The sequence below is a fragment of the Paroedura picta genome, chromosome 4 (assembly GCF_049243985.1).
Source record: "Paroedura picta isolate Pp20150507F chromosome 4, Ppicta_v3.0, whole genome shotgun sequence".
Lineage (NCBI taxonomy): Eukaryota > Metazoa > Chordata > Lepidosauria > Squamata > Gekkonidae > Paroedura > Paroedura picta.
The window spans coordinates 122,639,854-122,652,738 of NC_135372.1; the positions used below are offsets into that span (position 1 = coordinate 122,639,854).

The window sequence follows — 12,885 nt, forward strand, 5'->3', positions numbered from 1 at the left end:
AGGGTTTTCAAGGCGAGAGACAAGCCGAGGGGGTTCGCAGTGCTATCCTCTGCATAGCAACTTCCTTAGTGGTCTCTCATCCAAATACTAATCAGGGCCAACCTTGCTTACTTTCTGAGATCTGATTACGCCATGCTAGGCTGGACTATTCAGGACGCTCCTATCATACCCATTCCTCTCCGTTACAGCCAGAAATACATCACAGGGATACCAGTGTCGGGAGAGGAACCTCTGTTCCCATCTGAAGACAGGGGAAAGATTTGTAGCTCATTAAAGACTAACAACAAAAAAAGGTGCCACACACTTTTATGGAGTATTGCTGATTTCATCAGCTACATTAAAACTTATGCCACTGTACATGCGGTAATCTTTAAAGCGCTGAATGACTTTTTCTCGAACAGGACACGCCGAAGTTCATCAGGAAGGGAAAAGTCCCTCCCCCAAAAGAACTCTCAACTGCATCCAGAGTTCATTGCACACTTGTATACATATAAGCCTCTATAACCCTCTGGTCTATACAAGCTGATTACAATATGCATTGCACTTTTGGATCTTTTAGGCACATTCTTGTGGCGCAGAGTGGTAAGGCACCCGCCTGAAAGCTTTGCCCATGAGGTTGGGAGTTCGATCCCAGCAGCCAGCTCAAGGTTGACTCAGCCTTCCATCCTTCCGAGGTCGGTAAAATGAGTACCCAGCTTGCTGGGGGGTAAACGGTCATGACTGGGGAAGGCACTGGCAAACCACCCCGTATTGAGTCTGCCATGAAAACGCTAGAGGGCGTCACCCCAAGGGTCAGACATGACTCAGTGCTTGCACAGGGGATACCTTTACCTTTAGGCACATTCCCACTGTAAGAAAAAGACCTCCATTCCACTTGTGCCTGATGAAGGGAGCTGAGCCTCTGGACAGCTTAGAGCCTGAAATTCTTGTTGGTCTCTGAGGTGCTAGTTGACTCGGATCTATTGCAATCTGATGTTTGCAGAGGGGGCCATGCAGAGAATTAGATATATCGATAACAATAATTTATTGATGGTGATAATTTAATTACTCCATTCATACTCCAGCCTTTCTTCCCAGTGGGGACCCAAAGTGCTTACCCCATCCCCCCCCCATTTTATGTCATTAGGCTCAGTTGGGGGAACTGACCCAAGGTCACCCAGCAAGCTTCCATGAGAGAGTGGGGATTTGAACCTGACTCTCTGAGATCCTAGCCAGACATTCTAATTGTCACACCACACTGGCTAATAACAACAACAAGGGCAATAGCTTAATTTGGCTTACAAAGATGCATTTTAGCCTATTTTTTCACTATGTGTGATCTGCCTTGGTTAACTCATCACATGCTGCAAAGCCCACAAGAGGTTGCTTTGTTTAGATTGCAATGTAATTCTGTCCAGAAGGCATAGGGTGTGTCAACAACGTGCTGGAACCAAAACATCAAAACAAAATATCCATCATTTCATGCAGCACTCGTACATGTGAAGGAGTTTCCCCCCCCCAAGTTTCAGTCTTCCCATCTGCAACAACTTGAGCCACAACACACCGAGTAGTTCCGCCTCAAACCCTATGAAAATGAATGGGGCAGCATACGTGGACAGGATTCAGCATGATTATTGGGTTTTTTACAATGACTTGGCGCAGAGTGGTAAGCGGCAGAAATGCTGTCCATGAGGCTGGGAGTTCAGTCCCAGCAGCCGGCTCAAGGTTGACTCAGCCTTCCATCCTTCCGAGGTCGGTAAAATGAGTACCCAGCTTGCTGGGGGGTAAACGGTAATGACTGGGGAAGGCACTGGCAAACCACCCCGTATTGAGTCTGCCATGAAAACGCTAGAGGGCGTCACCCCAAGGGTCAGACATGACTTGGTGCTTGCACAGGGGATACCTTTACCTTTACCTTTACAGTGATTTCAATGGGCGTGTTTGATCCTAAATACATTTACAGAAAGATCCAAGGCATGTGTACTCAAGAGTGTTTGATTTATATGTATATTTATTAATAGTACCTACTATGCGTAGCATTCTATTTATAATTTATATTTAATTATACTTTCTAATTCATATTTACACAGACCCTTACATTTATTACTATAACATATTCAAGTTTCTTCGGATACATTATGCTGTAGTAATCCTTGCAGTAGTCCCATTAGGGAGATTAATATTTCTGCAAATAGCAACCGAGGCGCACACAGAGAGACAGAGAGAGAGAGAGCGAGCTTTTAAATTTTTATTTTACTTCTAATAGGGACTCAAAGCAGGTTGCATCATTCTCTCCTCTTTCATTTTATCTCCACAACCCTGCAAGGTAGTTTGGGCTGTATGGGTGAGATTGACTCAAGGGCACTTAGCAAACCTCAGTGGCAAAATGAAGATTCGAACCCACATCTCCCAGGTCTTAGTATGGACAATCCAGCCACTGTATGATGCTTGTGGCTTGCCTAAGGTTTCCTTGGGAGTTCATGCTGTGTAGTGTTTAGAGCAGAAGGAAGGAACCTGTGTTCAAATCCTGACTCAACCACGAAGCTCACTAGGTGCAGCTTGATTGATCACTGTGGAAGGGAAAACCAAGTATGCCAACTGGAGCTCCTTAGCGGAATGGTGGGTTAACAATATGATGGACAGTAGTAGAGGGCAGATTCCAGAGATGCAATTTCTGATTTATTGCTTTGTGAAGACCACTTCTCAGATGTGACACAAGGAAGTGGTGGGATGCGGTGCTTGCAGAGAAGGTGCACATGGGACAGAGTCCACAAGCACAACCTGCAAAGGAATGGCCTAATAGAACATTTATGCACTAGCTTTCTACTGGCAGGGAGTGTTCAGTTGCGGTATCCTCCTCTCACAGCTTGCAATGGTACTGTTCCCTCTCAACCCACTCTGACTGAAATAGTGAATTCCCCAGCTCCTGGGCGAATCTGAGTGACACTGGTGAGCTAAACTAGGAATCCCTAGAAATCAAATCTCGCCCTGGTCTATGATTCCTCTCCCCTAAGTGGTGGTGTCCTAACAACTGTAGGGCTGAGGCACTAGGATTGCTTCAAAGCCATGCTTCCTCACCAGCCATGCCAAAGGAGCATGCGCTTTGACCCAGGAAACCCGCTTTTAGACTTCCCAGACACGTCATACTTGGATTTCCTTTTTCTTCATTTATATGCCACCTTTCTTCCCAAAGGGGACCCAAAGCAGCTTACTTTGCTCTCTTCTCCTCCACTCTGTCCTCACAACAACCTTGTGAGGTAGGTTAGGTTGACAGTGGGTGTGACCGGCCCGCAGTCACCTGTGGAAAAGCGGGGACTCGAACCTGGCTCTCCCAGATCCTACTCCAGGGTTTTTCAATGAGGGTTTCATGAAACCTGGGGTTTCTTGATGGCCATGGAAGGGTTTCCTGAATGTAATGTATTTTTTGAAAAATTGTTTAACATTTATTGGGTGATATGACCATGTATGGTCATGTCCATCTGTTCCCCCCCCCTCCCCAAATGGCCAATGATGGTCCTGGAAAGGGTGAGGAGGGAGGGGCTCTGGGTGGGCATGGACACAGCTATGCTTCCCAGTCGTACTCTGCACAATCCCACCACTCCTGGGGTTTCTCGAAGAACATTTTAGGGGGTTTCTCGATGGTAACAAAGTCGAGAAAGGCTGTCCTAGTCTGACATTCTCAGTGTTGAAAAATGGGGCAGGCAGAGAGGCCCTCTGTGTGCTGAGCCGGGGAACCCACACCGAAGGAAAGCCGCTTACCCTCTTGAAAGTAAATCTCATTAAATACAGTTACTTCTGCATAACCAGGCACAGATTGATGAACTATAATCCCATGTACATTTACTTAAGAGTAAGTTCTGTTTAAATCAGTCGCACTTATTTCTGAGTCATAGGACCTACAGCCATTTAGCCAGCTTTAGCCCCATTTAACACAGGTCTGTCCGGGCGCCCAATAAAGACGAGCCACATCCTGTTCTGTGGAGCAGAAGCTACTCCTTCAGTGCCCTGGCTGGATCTTGCCTATGCAGACTGTCTACGTACAAGGTATAAAAATAAAAGTCTTGGGAAGGGGGGGGGGAGGAAGTAAATGTAGGGTGAAAGTTAATGCAGCACAATTCAATCTAATCATGAAAAAACAGGTCATTCTCTAGTTCTGCTAAAATAATTATTTAGGCCATGAGTATTACTTAAGAAGAAGAGTTGGTTCTTATATGCCGCTTTTCTCTACCCGAAGGAGTCTCAAAGCGGCTTACAGTAGCCTTCCCTTTCCTCTCCCCACAACAGACACCCTGTGGGGTGGGTGAAGCTGAGAGAGTCCTGATATCACTGCTCGGTCAGAACAGTTTTATCAGTGCCATGGCTTTCCCAAGGTCACCCAGCTGGCTCCATGTGGGGGAGCGCAGAATCGAACCCGGCATGCCAGATTAGAAGTCCGCACTCCTAACCACTACACCAAACTGGCTCTTAAGTAGTTACCAGTCTTATGGGGTGGGCCAGGACCTGGATAGCCTGGACAAGTCTGCTCTTGTGAAATGGCTGGGAGACCACCCAGGAATAACAGGGCACTTGGCAGAGGCAGGCAATGGCAAACCACCTCTGAACATGTCTTGCCTTGAAAACCCCATGGGTCTCCAACTGTGAAATACATCAACTGTGAAATGACAGCAGAAAAGGGGGTGGGGCCCAGGCTGAAGCCCAGGATCTTCAGTTGAAAAGGACCAGGTAGGTGGTGATAGGAGAGACCTCTGGCTGGGATGCCTGGTTTAGTTGATCTTCGCCAGGCAACATTGACCTTGATGGGCCATGAGCAGTGTCATGGGTGAACTGACCGCGGACAGTCTGAGCAAGCAAATAAAACAGGAGTCTGCTGGCACCCAAAAGATGAACGGAACAGAGGGGCCATCGGACTCCTGTTTTATCATGAACCAGTGAGGTCTTTACTCCACCCGGGCGCGAGAGGTCGTGTGAAAACTCATGTCAAAACAATTATGCAGTGTGGCCCGGGAGAACTTCTGTCTATTCTCGTTCAGCTTCCCGCCTCTGGAATTATTACCATTTCCAAGTCCAACGAGCCAAAGATCGGGCCCTACAGCCGCAAACTTTGGCGCACCTACTCGGGTGTAAACCCCATTTCAAAACAGGACGGGAAAGGTGAAGAGTGGCAACCGCGTCGTACCCAGCTCTGCTGGATCTCCCGGCAGCAGCGTTGGTCTCCAAATTCGGCAAACGCCCAGGGCCGCCCTGACTTACAGCGGCCCGCCAGCCAGCCAAGCCCGGCAGCAGCAAGCCCGTCCCCTCGAGGCAGGCAGGCAGGCAAAGCATCCCGCGCCAGCCCCGCCACCCCTGCCCTCCGGCGGGCGCCTGCTGGAGAGACGCGCGGCCAAGGCGAGGGCGCTTCTCTCCTCGGCCTTTCTTGCAGGCGGCTTCCGGCGCTGCTGCCATATTCCTTTTCGGGAAGGGGGAGGCGAGGCGAAGCGCGCCAGGGGAATAAAAGGGAGGCCGCCGGCCGCGCTCGCGAAACAGGGGCAGGGAGTCGAGCGAGGCGGATTCGCACGAGCGGCCGCCCGCCTGAAGACGCAAGGGGCGCGTCACGGGTGCGCGCTTCGCTCGCCGGCCCCTTTTGGCCAGGCGGCTCAGCAACGTCGGCGAGGCGCGGAGATTCACTTCGCGGCGAAAGGGAAGCAGCAGCAGCAGCAGCAGGAGGAGGCGGCTGGAGCGGAGCCGGCGGCAGACGGGCGGCCGACTGACATCACTTCTCGCCGCCGCTCCAAGTTGCAATCAGCAGCGCCTCTCCCCAGCCAGTGGCCTCCGCGCCGGCCTTAAGGACAGCCCTCGGCCCGGCCGGGGAAAGCCGGCCAAAGACACGCGCGACGCGCTCGCCCAGCCACCGGCTCGCTCCGCACAAAGCCGGGCGCGCGGCTGGCTGGCTGGCTTCCTGCCTTCCCTCCCTCCCTCCGTCGGTCGCTCCTCCTCCTCTCGCTTCTTCCGAATGGACCAGAGGAGCGGCGGGATGAAGCGGCCGGAGCGCGCCTAAGCTCCTGCGGGGCTCTCCAGCTCGGCGCTCCGGCTGTGGCCGCTCGGGATCGTCCGCGAAGGAGGCGACCTGCGGCCGGGCGTGGGAAGGGAGAAGCCTCCGGCCGCCTCTCGGGCTCGCCTCTCCGGCGGACGAGGCTGAAAGGAGAAGGAGGAAGGACGACGGTAAGGAGCTGCCCGGCGCGCCTCGCAAGCGGCGGCTCGGCTGCGCTTGTCCCTCTGCCTCCGTGGCCGGCGGGCGGGCGGGCGGCGCGGGATACTGGCGAGCCCTCGGTCTCGGTCGGCCCGGGGGGCTTCGCTCGTCATCCGCCGTCTTCGGCGCAGGGGCGGTGGGACGGGGAGATCGGCCGCGAAACTCGGGATGGGAAGCCCAGCGGTCATTTCCCGTGAGTGACACCCATTGGGGGGGGGGATAGAGGCGGCGAAGGAAGGTATTGTTTCACAGCGGCTCTCCAGCTCTCTCCCGCGGGGGGGGGGGGGCTTTGTTTTGGGTGGGAGACCCGGCGGCGAAGAAAGCGACGGGGAGCCTGACTGCGCGCTTGGGCCGATTCACTTTCTTTTGTTGTGATCCCGCCTTTGGATCCCGGGCGAGGACTGGAGTTCTCCGCGCAATTGGAGAGTCTCTCTCTCTCTCTCTCCCCCCTCCCCCGGTACATGTTAAATCTTGGGGGAAATAAATAAACAAGGGCAGACTCGGGGGCGGGGGGGCAGCCGTATGTAGGCCGAAGTATGCAATATTAATAACGCCCGCATCTGTGATTTTCCAGCCCAGCTCCTTTTCGACTTACTCGTTTTCAGAGGGAGTTTAGAGGGCGTCGGGGGGTGGGTGGGTGGGTGGGGGGTGGGATGGAAGAGATAATGGGGTGTGTGTGTGTCTCCTTGGCTGTAGTATTATCTGGGAGCACCGCCCACGCCCCTGCCTTTGAAACCCGGGCACGCCTTAAAACGGGTGGTCGGATTGGATCTTGGGGAAACCGGGGGAAGCTGTCTAAGCCCATAAATGGGGCCATCGTGGGCTGCAACTTCTGCGGCTTTGTGCCCGAGCAGCCGGCAGGGGTGGCAGATCGAAGCTCCTTCATTGTCCCGGTGCCTGTCATTCCGGAGGAGGAGTGTGCGATGCCCTTCAGAGAAATCACAAGAACTCCTCGTGCGGTTAACTCTTGAGTGGCTTCCGGGGAAACTGGATTGACCGGCATTTGGCATTCAAAAATTTGGCATTATTAAACAGAGGCTAGATAGCCATCTGAAAGGAGAGGCTGATTCTGTGAAGGCTCAAGGGGGTGGCAGGTTAGAGTGGGTGAGCGATAGGGTTGGGAGTGTCCTGCATAGTGCAGGGGGTTGGACTAGATGACCCATGAGGTCCCTTCCAACTCTGTTATTCTATGATGATTCTATGTGCAAATCCTAGGTCTTTCTGTGCTGGTCTGTCTTGAAGCACTTGATCTCCTGGGATGGTTCAGTTTTGAGTCTTTGGGGAAGCGGTTCAGTGATGCTGTCTAGTGAAGACCCGTCTGCTTCCCCCCTCCTCCCCCCCCAAATGCAAATTGTACAATCAGCATGTTCAGCCAGGCCAAGGGTAACTTAAGAGGGCTCTGGTTCAATTTCATCTCCAAGGGAAAATCCCTGGGTGCTCTCAGCCTGGGCTGCTGTACTGGGAATTGTGCCTTGCATACCTAGTGTAAAGGTGGTTGAGAAAACACCAGCGTGAGCACATAACAGTGCTTATATAAATGCCACCGTGGATGTAATAAATCATAAGCCATGTTGTGTGTATACAACTGTGTGTGTAGCCGGTGCTGCTGTTATTGCTTTAGATTCTGATCGGGGAAATATCTTAAGGGCTGCTTGGAAAGACAACTGGGCTTTGATCCAGCCATTCTGGTTTGGACAGTGGCTGGCCAGATGCCATGGCACGAGGACAATAGCCGGTCTCAAAATCCTTTTATTCAGAGGTAGTTCTGAATATGAAGGGGCCATTCATTGATTGATAGAATTTCTGTATTGCCTTTCCATTGTCACAACGTGGCTAAAATCTTATTTAAGTAAAAAAAAAATCACTGGGAAGGGAGCAGCAGTAGCATGTAGCTATCAAAACAGAAATACAAACAAGCAGGATAAAAGATCAGCAAACGAAATCAAGCCTAATAGGTGTTGTCCTATGCAGAGTTATTCCAGGCAGGTTGATTGGAGGAAGCAGGCCCACAGATAGCACTTTAAAGGTCAAAGCCACCTCTTTGAATAAGGCCTTTATCTGATCGTCTCAGTCTGCAGCTGGGTGGATAGAGGAGGTAGTCCTACAAAGACCTTATAATATTGGAGTTAAACTAGCTTTCCAGTTGCTGTATTCATGACCAGTGGATTATCATAGCGAATTGCTGTAGAATCTCTTTCATGAGATTGTTGAATATGGTTTGAACTATCATTTAATGAGAGAGTAAATTGCATAAGTAAGTTATTTGCAAAGATGGATTCTCCACTGCCAATTAACATTATGTAAGGCCTGCCTGTCCTGTTCGACTTTCCCTGAACCATAAACCAAGAATGGATTTGAACATGAAGCCAATAAGAGTGATTACAGAGCGTCTCTCATGTCACTTTAAAGACCATTACATTTATTGTGGCATGGTGCGTGCCCTTTGTATACACTCTCACAATAAATATTTGTAAGGTGCCATAGGGTCTCTTTGTTTAGGCTGCTACCGACTAGCATTGATGGCCCTGTGTGATAAAAAAAATGAGAGTACCGGAGACAAAACATTTAGAAGTACTGACTCACACATCTACCTCCTAGAGATGGAATTGCTCAATGCTTTGACTCACAGACCAAGGTGAGAACAGGCTTCACTGCTAAGTCTTGTGTTTGAGGGGATTGTCAGAGAGAATTAAGACTCCATCATGTTTGGTTAGATGTGTCTGTCACACACATGTAATAAGATACCATAAAAATGCCTGCGAGTTCTCTCTAAGCCTGCGGTGCTGAAAATATTTTTTAAAAAATCATTTATATGTGCTTGTTTGCCATTAACAAATTTAAATTTATTGGCTTTCAGTTTTCCGACAAAGTAATAGTCTAAACTAATCCCATTAAAAGATGAGTAGTAATAACGTGGCATTGGTCAGCTACTCTGCTGATTTCCCGGGACTCTAACAAGGCCAGTGAAAAATGATTCATCAGGAAGCATCCCTCCCAGTTGTAACTAGCCAGGGAGTGGTTGGTGTTCTTTCTGAGCGTAATATAGGCTGGTTATTTTAATGCTCGGGGGGGGGGGGATGTCAATGTTTCTTAGATTTTTATCTCACCCGTCCTCCAAAGAACTCAGGGAAACATATGATTCTGCTTTTCCCTCAGAAGAGTCATGTAGGTTAGCTGAGAATAAGAACACTAATGTCCAGTGTCACCTTTCAAGTATTTAAAAGGGTGCCATATAGAGATGGAGCAGAGTTGTTCTCTCTTGCCCTGGAGGGACGGACCAGAACCAAAGGAATAAATTTAATTCAAAAGAAATTCCATCTAAACATCAGGAAGAAGTTCCTGACAGTTAGAGCGGTTTCTCAGTGGAACAGGCTTCCTCGGGAAGTGGTGGGTTCCCCAACTTTGGGAATTTTAAAATAGAGGCTGGATAGCCATCTGACTGAGAGGCTGATTCTGTGAAGGTTCAAGGGGGAGGCAGGTTACAGTGGATGAGCAATAAGAGTTGTGAGTGTCCTGCATAGTGCAGGGGGTTGGACTTGATGACCCAGGAGGTCCCTTCCAACTCTGTGATTCTATGATTCTACCCTGGGCATAACTACACATTGCATCCCACTCCCTAGAGTATTACCTGGGTCTTGTTGCAGATGTGTTGTGAGTGTTGTATACTTCCCTTTTGTACATGTGGAAAGTTTGTCATGTTGTAGCCCACTTACGACAACCCTGTAGAGTTTTCAAGGCAAGAGGTGGTTTGCCATTGCTAGCCTCTGCATAGCAACCTGGAACGTCTTGGTGGTGCCTTATCCAAGGACCAACTCTGCTTTAGCTTCCAAGATCTGATGCAATTGATTTGAATGGAACATCCCTTTTGTGTATGGGGGCAATTTCAACTGGAACTGTGCACTGTGGGCAAAGGGGGTTTAAGCTTCCACCCTGTGCTATTTTCTTGACCTGAAATGACCGTGGGGAGATGCTATTGTTCCACTGGGGAAACTGGCATGTAGCTGGGTGAGTCAGTGTGGTGTAGTGATTAAGAGTGGCAGATTCTAGTCTAGAGAGCCAGGTTTGATTTCCTGCTCCTCCACATGAAGCCTCCTGCTGACTCACCTTGGGCCATCCACAGTTCTTCCAGAACTCCCTCAGCCCCTCTTGTGGGGAGACAAAAGCAAGGTAATTGTAAGCCTCTTTGAGACTCATTAGGGTAGGGAAAACCAACTCTTCTTCATCATCAACTGTAGATATGTACAGTATCTGCTGGCGTATAAGACTACTTTTTCCTCTGAAAAACATGCCTCCAAGTGGGGGGGTTGTCCTATACGCCGGGTGCACTTCAGTTGGGATAGACATAGCTGCCCATAGTGGCCCATAGTACTGTAATGTAATGTAACAAACTCTATATTTTGAGTGGAAATGTTGGGGGGTCGTCTTATACGCCCAGTCGTCTTATATGCCGGCAAATACGGTACCTATTCTAGTCAGGAAATGGAACATGGGGAAAAGAGGCCTAGGCCTTCCCATGTGGCATGATCCTGATTGGGCCTCCACACACACAAGAAATGTAGAGCTTCTAGAACAGCAGTTCTCAACCTTTTCTTTGCCGCCACCCCAACTTCAGTGGTGGCAGCATACGAGTGGCGTGCGCATGTGAGTGGTATGTGTGCGCGGGTGGTGTGCGCGCATGCGCACAACGATTGAGGTGGTTGGGAGGTAGCCATTGCCATGGCTCCGACGCCTCTGCCGCCTCCGCCTGCTGCCTCCGCCTGCCACCACCACCACCGCCTGCCGCTGCGGCAGTGGCGGGCAACCAGGCAACCTGGCAACCCTGGGGAAGGGGCCAAACGACCCCAAATGGGGTTGCGACCCCAAAGTTGAGAACCACTATTCTAGAATGTGTTATGACCCAAACCCAAATCTCTTATCCTAGTCTAATTTTTCTTCTTTCTTTCTTTTTATCCTTTAGCTGGCTATTGGTGGGGCAAGTTGTCCTCTCAGCCAATATGCTTCTGTAGGTGCTGTAGGTAATATGTTTCCACTCCTTGTGATTGGTGGCAGTAGTTTTGGCCATATGGATAGCCAATCACTGGTTTCTAAGGTCTTCCTTGATCTATTGAAGCCATGTTTTCTTTGGCACCAGTTGTTGGATCTTCCATTCAGTTGGTCGTTCTTGCCAGAGGAGTTTATGAGGCAGCCTGCTGGTGTCCATTCTGCAGATTTGGCCAAACCATTGCAGTCTGCGCTTTTGGGCTTGTTCTTTAATTTGTGGCAGGTTGTCACATTTTGTCTGAATTGTCTAATTTTGTTTATGATCACATAGAGACACCCAGAATCTGCCTCAGGCACCGCATTTGGACGGTCTAGAGTTTGTTTGTGTCAGGTTTTAATAAAGTCCATGTTTCTGATCCATATAAGAGGATTGACACGGAAACCACATGGAAATTCAAATAAATGAAATTGATAATGTTACTGCATCCGGGGCAGCCGATCCGCCAGCAATAGGGAACCAGGGTGCTGATGAGAAGTGGACTACTGGCTGAAAAATTAAACTTATGACACCAAAATGAGACATTTGTATTGCCACCTGGAATGAACTGGACATCATGTTGGACAAAACGAAATCATAGCTATGGAACTGTCAAAACGCAAAATTTCAATGGCTACACTATCTGAACTGTGCCTCACTGGATCTGGAATGCTGACCATCAAAACACCGATGATTGATGAAGCAATGATGCTATTTTACTCTGCGGGAGAAAAGTGAGAAGTTGGAGTCGACTTCATAGTAGACAGACAGGCCGCTAGGAGCGTAATTGCCTTCCAACCAATATCAGATCACCTGGCAGTCCTCACCATCAATGGTACAATCAAAGCCCACATCCTGTCCGCCTGTGCCCCTACTGAAACTTGCACAGATGCAGCTAAGTACAACTTTTATGTCCAGCTCGAAGATGCATTAGTTTCAATACCACAGACAGATTAGACTTTCCTGACTGGAGATTTCAACACCCATATCTAACAGCTCCAGTTGGGAGGAAATAATGGGCAAATTTAGCCATGGGAAGATAATGCTAGTCTAATACTCTGTCTTTTGTATGACACCTGCTTTTACTATTTTCTCATTCTGTATTTGTAAGGAGCTTGCTTATTGAAAAAAAAAATTCCATACCAGTATACAGACTCTATTAGCAGTGGTGGCTGAAGGTCAACTATTTGACCTTCAGTCAATGATACCCCTGAGGCACTTCTATATGGGAGATCAGTGCCTGGGATCAAAGGACCTATCATTCGAAATACATTTGGATGGTTGGATCATCCCCAATCTGACCATTATCATGGAAGACAGATCTACAGTCATGCCAAAGGAGGAATGCACCTATAAACTCTTTAATGAAATGCCTTGTTTTCAAGCCAGGGTTGCTTTTTGGATCTCTTTGCAGTGGCACTCAGGTCTACCTCTGAGGAAGGGTTGAAGGGAACCATAAAACAGTCGGTTTAAAGCAACTCCATGATTCTCTTTTCATCATTCTTCCTTTCCAAAGCCTTCTGGAGATGGTTCATCTTCAACTTCTGAGGACAAAACTCTTCCACTCATCGTTTGATTAGTTATCCATTTGAAACAGGATCTGATAGCCAGGAAGTATTTCTGCAATTATTAGGATGTTTGTCTTGCCCCCTCCCAACAGCCC

The 12,885-nt window shown here is 49.2% G+C and overlaps 1 protein-coding gene across 6 annotated transcripts in view; it reads left to right on the top strand.

The window, feature by feature from the left end:
- The first annotated feature begins 5,494 nt into the window (after window positions 1–5,494).
- Window positions 5,495–12,885, top strand: part of SRC (SRC proto-oncogene, non-receptor tyrosine kinase) — a 111,960-nt gene continuing 104,569 nt past the window's right edge. For 3 of the 6 annotated variants that reach the window (XM_077335465.1, XM_077335455.1, XM_077335461.1), the window contains exon 1: window positions 5,495–6,177. The gene's annotated coding sequence lies outside the window, so the exon portion shown is untranslated. Of the gene's footprint in view, window positions 6,178–6,291; window positions 6,399–12,885 lie in introns of those variants that run through there. The other 3 variants (XM_077335463.1, XM_077335464.1, XM_077335457.1) reach the window with 2 other exon arrangements.